Here is an 11,925-nt window from a genome sequence, read left to right as displayed (position 1 = left end):
TGTATGCATATATATGCTCACATATATAATATTGATTGGAATAAAGCAGAATATGCATATAGCTGTATTGTATACAGCTGTTATATTTCAAACAATATATATGGGGTGGTGACTAATTGATGGCAATCTCGTTTTGAAAATGTACAAGCCAGATGTAAGGATTTTGAGGCCTATAGCAATATAGAGTGAACATCTTTCCCTTGAGCTGAAAAATAAAACTTTTAACAGCGAGCCAAATCATAGGGTTGGATAAAGTTCCAAATTCTCCCAGAACGCAGAAAGAACGATGAACTTGTCAGTGCTTTAATTTAAATGTCTTTTACGAATCATTCCCACAGACATGCACATTATCACATTAAGTGGATCTTGGCGCGGTGTCGGTGGAAATGGAGAGAGGCCTGTTACAAACCATGATCCAAGGGCCGGCAGTGTAACGGTGTTTGGGCAATGGGGTGAGAACCCAGACACCCGGAGAGGCCCCAGCGTGACTGTCACATCCACACGACCCTCCCTGTGGTGCACCCGGTGCCCCAAGGTAAAACTGCTGCTTTTCCAGGGTTTCTTTTCTCAGTTCAGAGTGTCTGAAATGGTGTGATGGCTCCGCTGTTACCCACCCGAGCAGTATTCTACCATGAAGCTGAGAGCGGGTATAGTAGGAGGACATGTAAAGGTAGAAACCCTTCTGCTAGGTGAATGCATTTTGAACGCAATCAAGAAAGCTGCTTGATTCACTCAGAGAGACTCCAGGATGGTATTGTAATATTTACGCAGAGTGGATCTACAAGGAACAGGCTTCATCATGAGGTAGGGAACTACATGGATACATATCCAATGAGTGGTTGATACCCTTGCAACCATCTCTGTAGTCTGTTCCTGAAGTAGGAATATTTGCCCCAGTCTTTAGCAGTCTTTAGTGATAGGACGTGTAGACAGTTGACTGCAGTAAACCTCTGTTGATTGCCCCAGCAAAGGTTTGGATACATTTGTGCGTTCCAGCTATTTTACCATTTTTATGTTCTTGGAGCACAGTGTGGTTAGAAAGCTTACAAACTTCACGAGGATCACTTCATTATTAATCACAAATTCTTTCACTTCATCCTACACATGCTCTCTTTATCCACTTACAATGGCTAGAGTACCCATCATATTCTTTTCCTGCAATCAGCTGTTTCTTTGGCACATCTGCCAGATAACATTTTAATTATAACTTAAAGTTTAGATTGACCTGGGTCCTTTAGATAATTCTATTCTTCGTTCATATGCAGACACTATTGTTGGTTTTTCAATTTCAGTGTAATTTAGAGAGTGTTTATATTGGATTCATTTAAAGTACTCCAAGTTTAAAACTTTCAAAGGAGGTTGTTTTTTGGCGTACCTATGTGGACTGGTATGTGGATGACATGCTTAAATTATCTTAGATATCTGGATCAGCTGTTCTCAAGAGTTTACTTACATTAGGGAAAATTTCTGCAGCACATTTCCAATAGCTTTCTTAGCAATTGTGTTAGCTATAGTGTAAATAGTTCTGTGAGATTTGCCTACTGGGGTTAGTCAGTGCTGCTAATGTGGAAAAGTCAATGCTTTTTGCTAAACATGATAAATCAGTCCATCGTGTTTGCATATCTGTGGCTTGGCCCCGAGTGTCTCTGCTTCTGAACCTTCTCTCTCTCATTTTAGTGGATATTGGTTGTTGCCTTTAGCAGAAGCCATGGATATTTGTTCTGTCTAGTGCATTAGAAGCACTTCATAATCGTCCTATCTATTTCTGTCCTTGAGATTTAAACCTTCCCAATAACTCAAAAGAGAACAGTGCCTTTATCAGTTGATGAGTGTTTCAAGTGGTGGTTTACGGTGTGTGTGAAGGTTCAGATTCAGCACAGTGCCTGGGTATACACAGAAATTAAAACTTGTCGGCACTTTATTAAACCATATGAGTGTGATAAAAGCCACTTTGCATGGGAATACCCAAGGTCACTATCTGTTCCTAGCTCAGATCTTTGACATATGAATGATATAGAAGTAAGGACCACAGAGGACCGGTAGAAGAAGTTTTCTATTACCCAAAGAGGGATAAATTATTTCTGCCCCCATTCTAAACTTTTCCATAAACTTCCATCAGAAAACAGCAGTGGGGTTTCTGAGGTTGCGCTTTTTTTAGACTCAGTCATGTTATTTTTGAGATAATTCAGATTGACTCAGATGGACTGTGCTATAAAGCCTGAGAAACTGCATTGAGTCTAAATGTGCTCGGGTGGGTGTAACCATAGCAGGAGAATTTGGCAGCACAGCTGTAAAAGGGAACAAGGAAAGAGGTTCACACGGAACTTGGGCAGCAGGGAATGAGGAGACGTGTGAACCTGCTCCAGCTTTGACCACTCGCTCATTCCCTCCAGCCGGAGTTAGGATGCGGTGGGTAGAACATCAAAGCAAGTCCAAGCTCCCAAGCCCCCGGCCCCTCCATGCACATGTTACAACACGACGTCCGTGGAGCCGGAGCGCAGCCCCTCTCCCTGGCTGCAACGTCCCTGTCCTCGCCACACAATCAGCAGCCACTGTCTCCTCAAACAGCTCATGTTTCTGAGCTTGCTTTTCCCACTCCTAATCCTAGACTGTGTGATCTGTTCCAGTCCTCTGGGACTTTGCTACTAGGACTGGTGATTGCCTTGGATCCAAAGAGATCCTGAAGATAAACGCCAGATGCGTTTTCCTTATCAATTTCTCAGCTCTAAGGACCAGTGGCATCCAGCTTCCCGCTTCCCGCGCTCTTCCCATGTGGTGTCCACCCACTGCCGTCGCGTTGCCGCTCGCCACGTGCGGATCTCTGTCTATCCCAGGGCTCTGGGAGATTTCCAGGGTAAACGCGAGTCCGTTCCCTCGTGAGCAGCGCAGCAGCTCTCAGTGATGCAGGTAAGGAACGTGTTATTATTTGTAACAAGTAATTCATTTCTGGAGAATGAATCCGATCCTTTTATAGACCTCTCTAAACAAAACATTTTGCTTTTACCCAGTTCCAGAAAACTGAAACCATGACACTTCACTTTACTATTAATTTGTAGAAAAAGAGCTGGAGAAAATATTCCCATAATATTAAGATTTTTTTTTTACCCTAAAGTCAAAAAAAATGAAATAACTCTCTTTAGCATCGTAAGATTTTAGAAATTTACTTGCAAGAGCTATCAGAATCTTTCTAAACTAAGTACATTATTTATCCTGCTGTCCTCACTACTCTGCCTGGGACTTTACAGCCTGCTAGAAGAAGCCCAAATATGAAGCAGAGTGTGTCTGGAAAAAGAAACTTTAAAATAGCACTTGGCATTTTCCAGTTTATTGCACTGAGTGTTAATGCACATTGGGAATTCATAAACACAGAGAAATGGTTTAGATTTCCCTTGCTGTATAACAAACACAGCGGGACAGAGAAGTGCAAAAACTCCTCCTCTGGTGTTTGCAGCCAGGATGCACTTACGTGAATGATCCCACCTGGTTCCGCTCAGCAGCTCGGCGGTACCTACAGCAAGGGCTGGGTGCAGGGCACATGGAGAGCTGCAGTTGTCCAGCATAAGAATGAAACCCAGAACTGCCCAGTTTTATGAAAAATGAAAAAAAAAAAACTATTGACTAGCCGAAAGACACATGAGGGTTATGGACTGGCCTCTGGAATTGCCTCATGGAATTGCCTGGTGGGGCGAAGTATCACTCTGAGTAGAAATCAGTTAAAAGAAATGGGTTTTGACAAATTCACAACTTTGAGCGGAAAGTGTTTCTTCCAAAAATTCTGCCTGTGACATTCAGTGCTTGTCCCTTACTTCAGCTTTATAATAAATGTCAGAGCTGGAAATATTAGTACTGTCCTATCTTCCTTCCCAGTCTGTCACTGCTTTTGATTACATCATTTTTTTCCTGTTCTAAATAATGGCATATGGCATAAAACCAGGGCAGTCACTGGTCTGTTTCCTTTTAGCAGTAGGACTGTGGGAAACAAACAAAAAAAAAACAAAAACAAAAATAAAAGCAAAACCAAAACCAGATTGACACACCTGGTGCCCTCAAAATCACTCACTTCTTATTGTGGCTGTATCTTCTTTCTCCTTTCTGTCTTCTCTGCAGAGGACTTTTATCTTCTCTACAGAAGTTTTTATGTTCTGTAGCATCATCCTGCAAATTTGATTTCAGATGGATTATGAGTCATTTGGGACCAAAGAGCCTTCTGGAAATGCCATGAGCAGAGTGACTGACATAACACAAAGTCAAATGTAAGATTTAGGGTAGAAAGAGGTACCTGCATCACCAAAGAGATAACTAAATAACAGGATTTCAGCCCTGGAGACCGCTGTAGCAGGCAGGGATCCCCCTCCGTAAACATCCCGCTGCCCGGATGAGCCTGCTCATCAACGCTGTGGACACAGCGTCCGTGGGGTGGCTGAACTCACTTCTCTTATTTATACATTAAAGAACAAAAGCTGCTGACGTCACAGAGCTCATTAAAACCTCGCTGCAGTTGAGCTCATGGCTATGCCGGAGCCGTCTCCCAAAGGACCATCCACCACCCTGAACGGATCTGAGAGCCGCAGCGAGCGCGTCCAGCGACGCTGCCCGTCCCCAGGCAGGAGCAGGGGTGACCCCGTTAGAGGCCAGCAGCATCTTCAGGCTCATGCCCAGGGGACGCCACCAAATTCCTGTTGTGTTGGCCAGAGCCTTGCAGAGGGGGCAGTTTTCAGAGGCTCTCAGTGCTCTGAGGATGAGTGGATGAACAAGTCCCCTCTGCAGGACACCTTATTGTGTGTGAGGCTACGCAGGACACTTGTCTCAATCTGGGAGAAGCATTTCTTTAACTTGGGATGATTTTTCCCCCCTTTTTCCATCGGTACCCTTTTGAATTAGGGGCCAGGGCTTGCCTCGAGGAGGTAAATAAAAAAAGGCCAGTTATCCCCCCGGAGAAACGTTCCCTGGAGAAATCAGTCACAGATGCTCGTGGAGCAAAGGCGGCAAACGGATTTTCAAATCAACCAAATACTGCTTTGACAACTGTGAAATGGTTATCTGTGTAAAACAAGATGAGCAGGATGGTAATCCCATGTCATGCCATACACCTGTGGGGATTAGGAGAGCTTTCCTAAGCTTCCTTTCCCTCGTTTGCAGAGCCTTGATTTAATTTTCCTTGTACAGCAGAACTGTAAAACAACTGATCCTTTACAGCCAGACCTGCAAAACTGCCCTGGCACGGGGAATGAAACCGGGACCAGCTCAGTGTGCTGCAAACGTGGCCACAGCGCCAGGAAACCCCAGGAAACGGGATCTGCGGCACCACCAGGAGCAGGTAACGAACCCGCAGCGCGACCTGCCGCAGGGATGCGTCAGGATCTGATCTGGGTTTTTGTGATTGCAAGAGCAGGAAAAGACAGGAAAACATTAATGTTTAAGGATATGGACACGAGGAAATAGTGGCATGAAATGTGCTCAGGAGATTAATGCTTTAGTGAATCTCTCACTCTTTTTAGGTATAATCCATCCATGTAGATAAAAAATCTATATCTAAAGCTGCCTTATTCAGTTTGCTAACACCCCAGTAAGATACCTTTGTTAGTTTTCTATACCACTGTATTTTCAACTTTCATTGCCATTTTATTAAAGCTAAGAATCATTGTTTTTTTTCCAAGTACTACAAAAAAATCTTAAAAAGAGCATTTCGGTAAATCAAAAGTAGAAAATGAATAAATAAATCAGACTAATGGGATATGGCAAGCCATAAGGTTTGTAATCCTATGTTTAGTTTAATTTCCAATTTTTCAAAGTAGGTGGTCATTATTTTTAAATAAATGTGGGGGGGCTTTTTTGTAGATTTCCCTTTGTACAGCTATTTTGAAAGTTCCTCATTGTGTTTTGAATCAGAAGCCTATTAAAATAAATTTCAGTGTTTATCATTGAAAACATTCATCTATTTATAACTGTCTTAAACTTTTCAAGCACATCATAAAGACAGGAAAGGGGGATACTTTCCACTACCTTTTGCCAATATTTATTAGACTGCATCACTAGTAGCCTACAGATTACATACAGCACTTTTTCTCTTCAAGGAAAGAAGAGCTCTTGACTTGTTAATTCACAGACATTTCTCTTCAAGTTTTGCATATTTTTTTCTGACACATGATTATTCTTTGGAATGTTCAGATGTAAGTCCCTCCTCTTTTGCTTTTCTATAATTTAAAAAATTGCCAGAATAAAGCATGTGAATTATGGCTTTCACATTTCCCAGTTCAATCATGCTAATTTATCTTCTGGCAGAGAATTTCAAACAAAATTACTGTCTCCTTCTGAGGCACGATGTTAGTGAAAGATATTTATTACTTTTTAGAGGGCATCGTCTGTAACGAGGCCACAAATTGAAAAAGAGATTTGCGAGAAAAGAACAAACTCTGCTTTAGTCCTCCCTCTTCTCACTCACCCAGTGTCAGACAAAAATCCCTTTTCGTTCTCACTCTCCTGGAAACCCCTTCTGGTTCTTCTGTATCCTCACTGACCACTGGTGCCCTCGCATCTTTAATGGCATCTAAGATACATTTACTTTTAAAATTCATCTTCCAACTCTGCAAAAACACATGAAGGTCTCTTGTGTCTAATCAAAGCAAATCAAATGCTACACTCTGCAGATAAGCTAAGCAATTTTAACTAAAAAATACATAGAAAAAGAACGTGTAACAAAAAGTGCAAAACTGTATATCACAGGTTTTTACACTGCTTGAATTGTTCACCACTGAAAAAGAAAACTTCTTCAGATTTACTTATGCTTGTAGGTATGTATTTGAGAAAACATGGTTGGATCAGTTATAAAAGCTATAGAGAAATCTCAAATTGCTGTTTTTGAGGTTTGCAGATTTGTTTCTACTTTTCTCTTGCTGGAGTTTTGGACTTAGAATATTTTTAGGATTCTTCAGCTTCCTATCACAAAATTTTGTGTGTGTATGACTTGGAATCTTAATCCAAAAGTGTCCTTTCATAGGACCTCTGAAAGGTGCTCACCTGAGTTATGGAAAATCATTTTTGAAACTTGCAGATAGACAATGTGTTTTCATGGGAGGTTAACCAGCTTCTATTTTCATTAATAACAGTCTAATGAATGAAAAGGTGAATTAAAATTCGTCTTTTTGAGGGAAACCGACTCACTTTCACAAGAAATATGGGGAAGTGGGTCTATTTGTGCATACCACAGGCAACACCATGGCTTGCACTACCAGAACTATTAGCTTCCTAATTAATTAACTTAAATTCATCTAAATGACAAAGAGCACTCTTCTGTTCACTTCCATCACTTGGAAAAAATAAAAAAAAATGCATGTTTTGAATGCAACATCAATATTCTCTAACATAATGTTTTGAAATAGGGACAAAGAAGCTATTGTAAATCAACGTGGAAGAGATCGGGCTAACATTTTGTTACCTCTGCTCTCCGTGCAGCATACCCAATAGAATATTTTGCCTGCAGACCCTCCTGCAGCAACGCAAGAGGATTAGCCACAGGCTGCTCCTTTTGCTGTAAACAACAACAGAAGAAAAGTAATCACCCTTTTCAGATGGTGTGACCCAAAGACACAAAGCAAACAGAATAAAGACAAATATGTTGTGCTTTCAAACGACACCACAGCAGCTTCCTACCCTGCAGCACAAATTCCAGATGGGCAGCAATGTCAACATCACTTGAATGTGCCATCCTGTCTTCTTTTTTCCAGGGTTTTCAGCTTTTCTATGAAGTAAGTGCCCAAGAACTCAACCTTTTATCCCAGGTGTTTATGAGCACTGTAGGCAGGTGCTAGGGACAAAATCAGTAAAAGCTCACTCTGATCCCAGTTATCTTATATAAATGGGATTAATCCCATGATTCCTGGCATAAGAGAGAAACTGTGTTCCCAAGAACAATTTTTTCTCCCATATATTAATTTAATTCCCATTGTCGGTCACAAAGATGGAATGTTGGAGCTCTGAAATCAGTAACATCCATATTTTTAAAATCTTCTTCCTGTAGAGCTTGTCACCATACACTGCTGCACACATGCACTCTTGGCCAAATGAATTTTCAAGTCACTAGGTGTTTAATTTTTAGACTATTCAGCATCTTATCCCTATATACTAAGTATCTACATGGTAATAGTGTAGTTGATATGGCGCTAAATTCTTTGAGGTGGCAAAGAGATGAAGTAGAAAGGGCCATAGACCACAGTGGTCTGTCCCGAATGCAGAAACCTCATGTTCAGGATAAAAAGCAGCTTTATCAAGTAGTGAAATACAGGCAGAAAGTGGGAAAGCCGCACAAGCCATTCCTTCCCAGGTGGCCCTACAGCAGCCCAAAACATGGGCTACGAAGGAAATGAAACGCTGGAGGCCACTATGGTATAAAACCATTATAAACAGATCAATAGCATCAAATGTCACATGTATCTTCTTTCCAGCATTTTCAATAACAAAACACTGACCTTTATGAAAAAGTACCGAGCTGTGAGAAATAATCTAATTCAGTTTGTCTAATGTTATAAACCTAAAAGGATCAAAGAGAAAAGTCAAGCCAGGAGGTTTTGCTGGAATTGTAAGCAAGCAAAAGTCTTTCCTTAACTAAAAAGCTGTCTTTTCAGAAGAGGATCCAAGACTGCCATGATCTACCTCAGGCAGTTCCAGCTCTTGGTGGTATGGCTAGTTTTGCACACACACATACACAAAAGTCTACATCAAATTTGCTGTTGTATCCATATCAAAGCATTTTGTGGAAATCTATGGGTCCGAATTGGCTTAATCGAAGTTCAGATTTGGTCAGAGTAGATGCTGGTCTTTAGGCTCACAATGAATGTTTCCGTGAAGTTTAAATTCTTGCATAATGTCAAGCAGAGCAGTCGTTTGAGCACTGGTTTCTCCTTTCTCAATAGTTTCCTACCTATCTCTTGGTGACGTGGAGATGGAGCTGTCTGCCCTTCCTCCTTGACCTCCACATGGAGCACTCCCCAAAATGTTGAAATCTCAACGTTTTTATATGACCCAATTGTTATTTTCTTAGGCACCCCACTATTACTCTAAGTACCAAGAGTATCAAGATGAACGTTTCAGATTAAACGTTTCACCACTATTTTCATTACTTTGATATAAAAATATTTAACAGAGACCAAAAACACAAATAACTATAGCAGGGAATGATAGGATTGTCCTACATTGTGAAAATTAGCAGTGTCTAATGTTAATTTTCTCTATCGAGAATTTTCTTTGTGTTTTTCTCTCTCATGTTTCTGTGGTTGTGAACGACAGCAGGTAAGTGAGGAGAAACAAGAAGCAGCTTTTTGTCTCCTCCTGATTGCAGTGGTTGAGACAAAACCTCAGGCAATGTTTTAAGAAAAGCATGCTTTGTAAATAGCTGATGTATTTAGAGGATTTAGAAAAGGATTTAGAAAACCATTTTTGAGTCAAGCACATTCCAGATAGATTTTGGATTTGTTTTTATGGGGGATTATTTATACTATTATTTTCAATCTATTATTCATGTATTAGTTGTCCATGTCATGAATACAGCCTCAGAGAAGAGCTGATCCCAGTCTAAAAAATATATACAAACCTGGATATCCATCTGCACAGAAATCCAGCTGCTGGAGTTTAGAGTCATAGAGCCTTTTTTTTGCTAAATGTTTCCTGTGATTCCATATGTTATTGCACAGGACAGCAACAGAAAGCCTCAAAACTTAGAGCAACTGCAAAAAATAGGAGCAATTTTAGCAAAATCTGATAAAACCAGGCTATTACTTTTTGTGCAGAGTCACACATAAACCAAGACTAAAATCCAGATCAATTATTTCTAGGCTTCTAATTAAAAAAAAAAAAGAAAGAGAAAGAAAAAAAAAGGAATATGTTTAGAAAGGCCTACAGTTTGCTTTCTGTTGTAATACTCTCTTATTTTTGTTCAGAGATGTACACTGTCCACCACAAGGCAACAGTATATGCTGCACATATTGTATGGATATCCAACAGGAACACTGAGGAAAGTGTCACAAAGGTGGCAATAGCTTCTGGATTTCAATAGAACTGCCTCTTCTTTTCATCAGGAAAACCAGCTCCTGGCCATACACTGAGAGAGCAAGAAAATCAGGCCTAATGTTATCATAGGAGCTCATATGTTTTTCTCAGTGGGAAAACAGAAAGAAAACCATCTTTATAAGGGAAATTCCCTAAATAGCCTTGCTGATGAGGTTTTTTTCCTTTTTTACCAATGAACGGGATTTCAGATCTCCACACCAAAAGAGACGGGTCGCAGATGGAAGGGTTTGACCACACACCAGCACACAGCAGACCTCCCGCGGCCGCTGCTGACGCTCCCTCGCTTTCTCAGATGCCTGACTTCACTATTTTGACTTCACTATTTTGACTTCATCTTTATCCTCGTTTAGTACAAGTGAAGTCATTTGTCTGGTATGTACTTATATCGCTATGAAACCAATCCTCTGTTTTCACAATTTGATTTTCAAAGTGTCATTTCTGTGTATGTTGCCCTATCACACATTCCAAAGCTTACCCAAAATAATTACGATGAGATGCGCATCCTAATATAGAGCTGAAACTGCATTCCTCACACAGAGCTGCTTTTCAGCGTACATTTAATGGCACAGCTTCCTTTGGAAGCAGTAATAGTGGTGTATTTGGCTGGCACTTTGCTAGTGTTACGTATAACATCTGTCCAAAAGAAAAAGGGCAGGGAGAATTCGTGTCGGAATAATTAACGATACGCGTCGCCCCTCATTAGGATCCGCACACGGAACTGTTGCTGCTGGCAACAGCCGCGAGAGCCGCGAGTCAGCGAGCGCGAGGACGCGTCGCTCCCTGCAATCACAGGACGGGGTGCATGAGGCCTCTCTGCTGGTCACAAATTACTTCCTCAGTTTAAATTGAATATTCACGTTGATTAAAAGGTTTCCCCTTTAATCTTCTTTAATCAGATAAAACGACTTGGGACCATGTGCATCAGGCAGGATCTATATGTCTCATGGTAAGCTACTGCTTAACAGTGTGAATACAGGCCATAGTTCTTTACGCACAAAAAGGAGAAAATTATGTTTGTAACTACACTAATCCTTGAGAAACAACAAGATTCACAATAAACTACATACTGAAATAGTATCATACATTTTTATGATGATAAAATAGCATAAACATGTGATATCTTTTTAGTAGATGGACAGGGTATTATTTGAGCAGGCAAATGAAGATAGAAATGAGAAGGCTAAGGTAGTTTTCTCCAAAGCTGCGGAATATTGCGTGCAGGGAGGCGCGATCATAGTTTGATGATGGCACATGTGTAACCACACGCACAGTTCTCAGGTCAGCTCGCACGCAGCCTCGCAGCTACCCTGGCTGTGTGGCTGCAGGAGGGGCATCCAACTTTTGCACACATAGTTTTGTTGTAAAAATATCACCCTGGGCTCCTTGTTGCAGAGGACTGAGGTCATGTCTGCACTGGAAGGTTCCTCTGGCAGCGCTCTGGACCGAGCGCGGCTCTCGGGCGCCGCGTTGAAAGGCCGGGTGTGCACCGGCCATTCCGCCTTGGCCAGTGCCAAGGGCCCTCCCTTGAGAGCCCCTTTTGGCACAAGGTTTAGCATTCCGTGTGCACTCGCCCCAGGCGCTCTGCTGAGCGCAGTTCCTCAGGGACATCCTCACGCGTGTTGTGACGTGCCAACAAGGTTCAAATCCTTGCAATCCCCTTTCCTTCAGCCCTCAATGTTTCTCCCGTTCTTTGACGTCCAGGTGGCGGTTTCGCAGCTTTCATAACGTCTCTTCTCCCCCTTTAAGCCCTCAGTCAGAAATGGGGGTCCCCAAGCCATGAACAGCGTGCCAGAGCCTACAGCGGGGAAACAGCCGCTCTGCAGACCCCGTGCCAGGGGAGGCGTCAGCCGACGGCGGCAGCGC

Source organism: Tinamus guttatus, unplaced genomic scaffold (assembly GCF_059628265.1).
Source record: "Tinamus guttatus ecotype Peru unplaced genomic scaffold, ASM5962826v1 Tinamus_guttatus_pri_ptg000301l, whole genome shotgun sequence".
Lineage (NCBI taxonomy): Eukaryota > Metazoa > Chordata > Aves > Tinamiformes > Tinamidae > Tinamus > Tinamus guttatus.
This window is presented reverse-complemented; position numbering follows the sequence as displayed.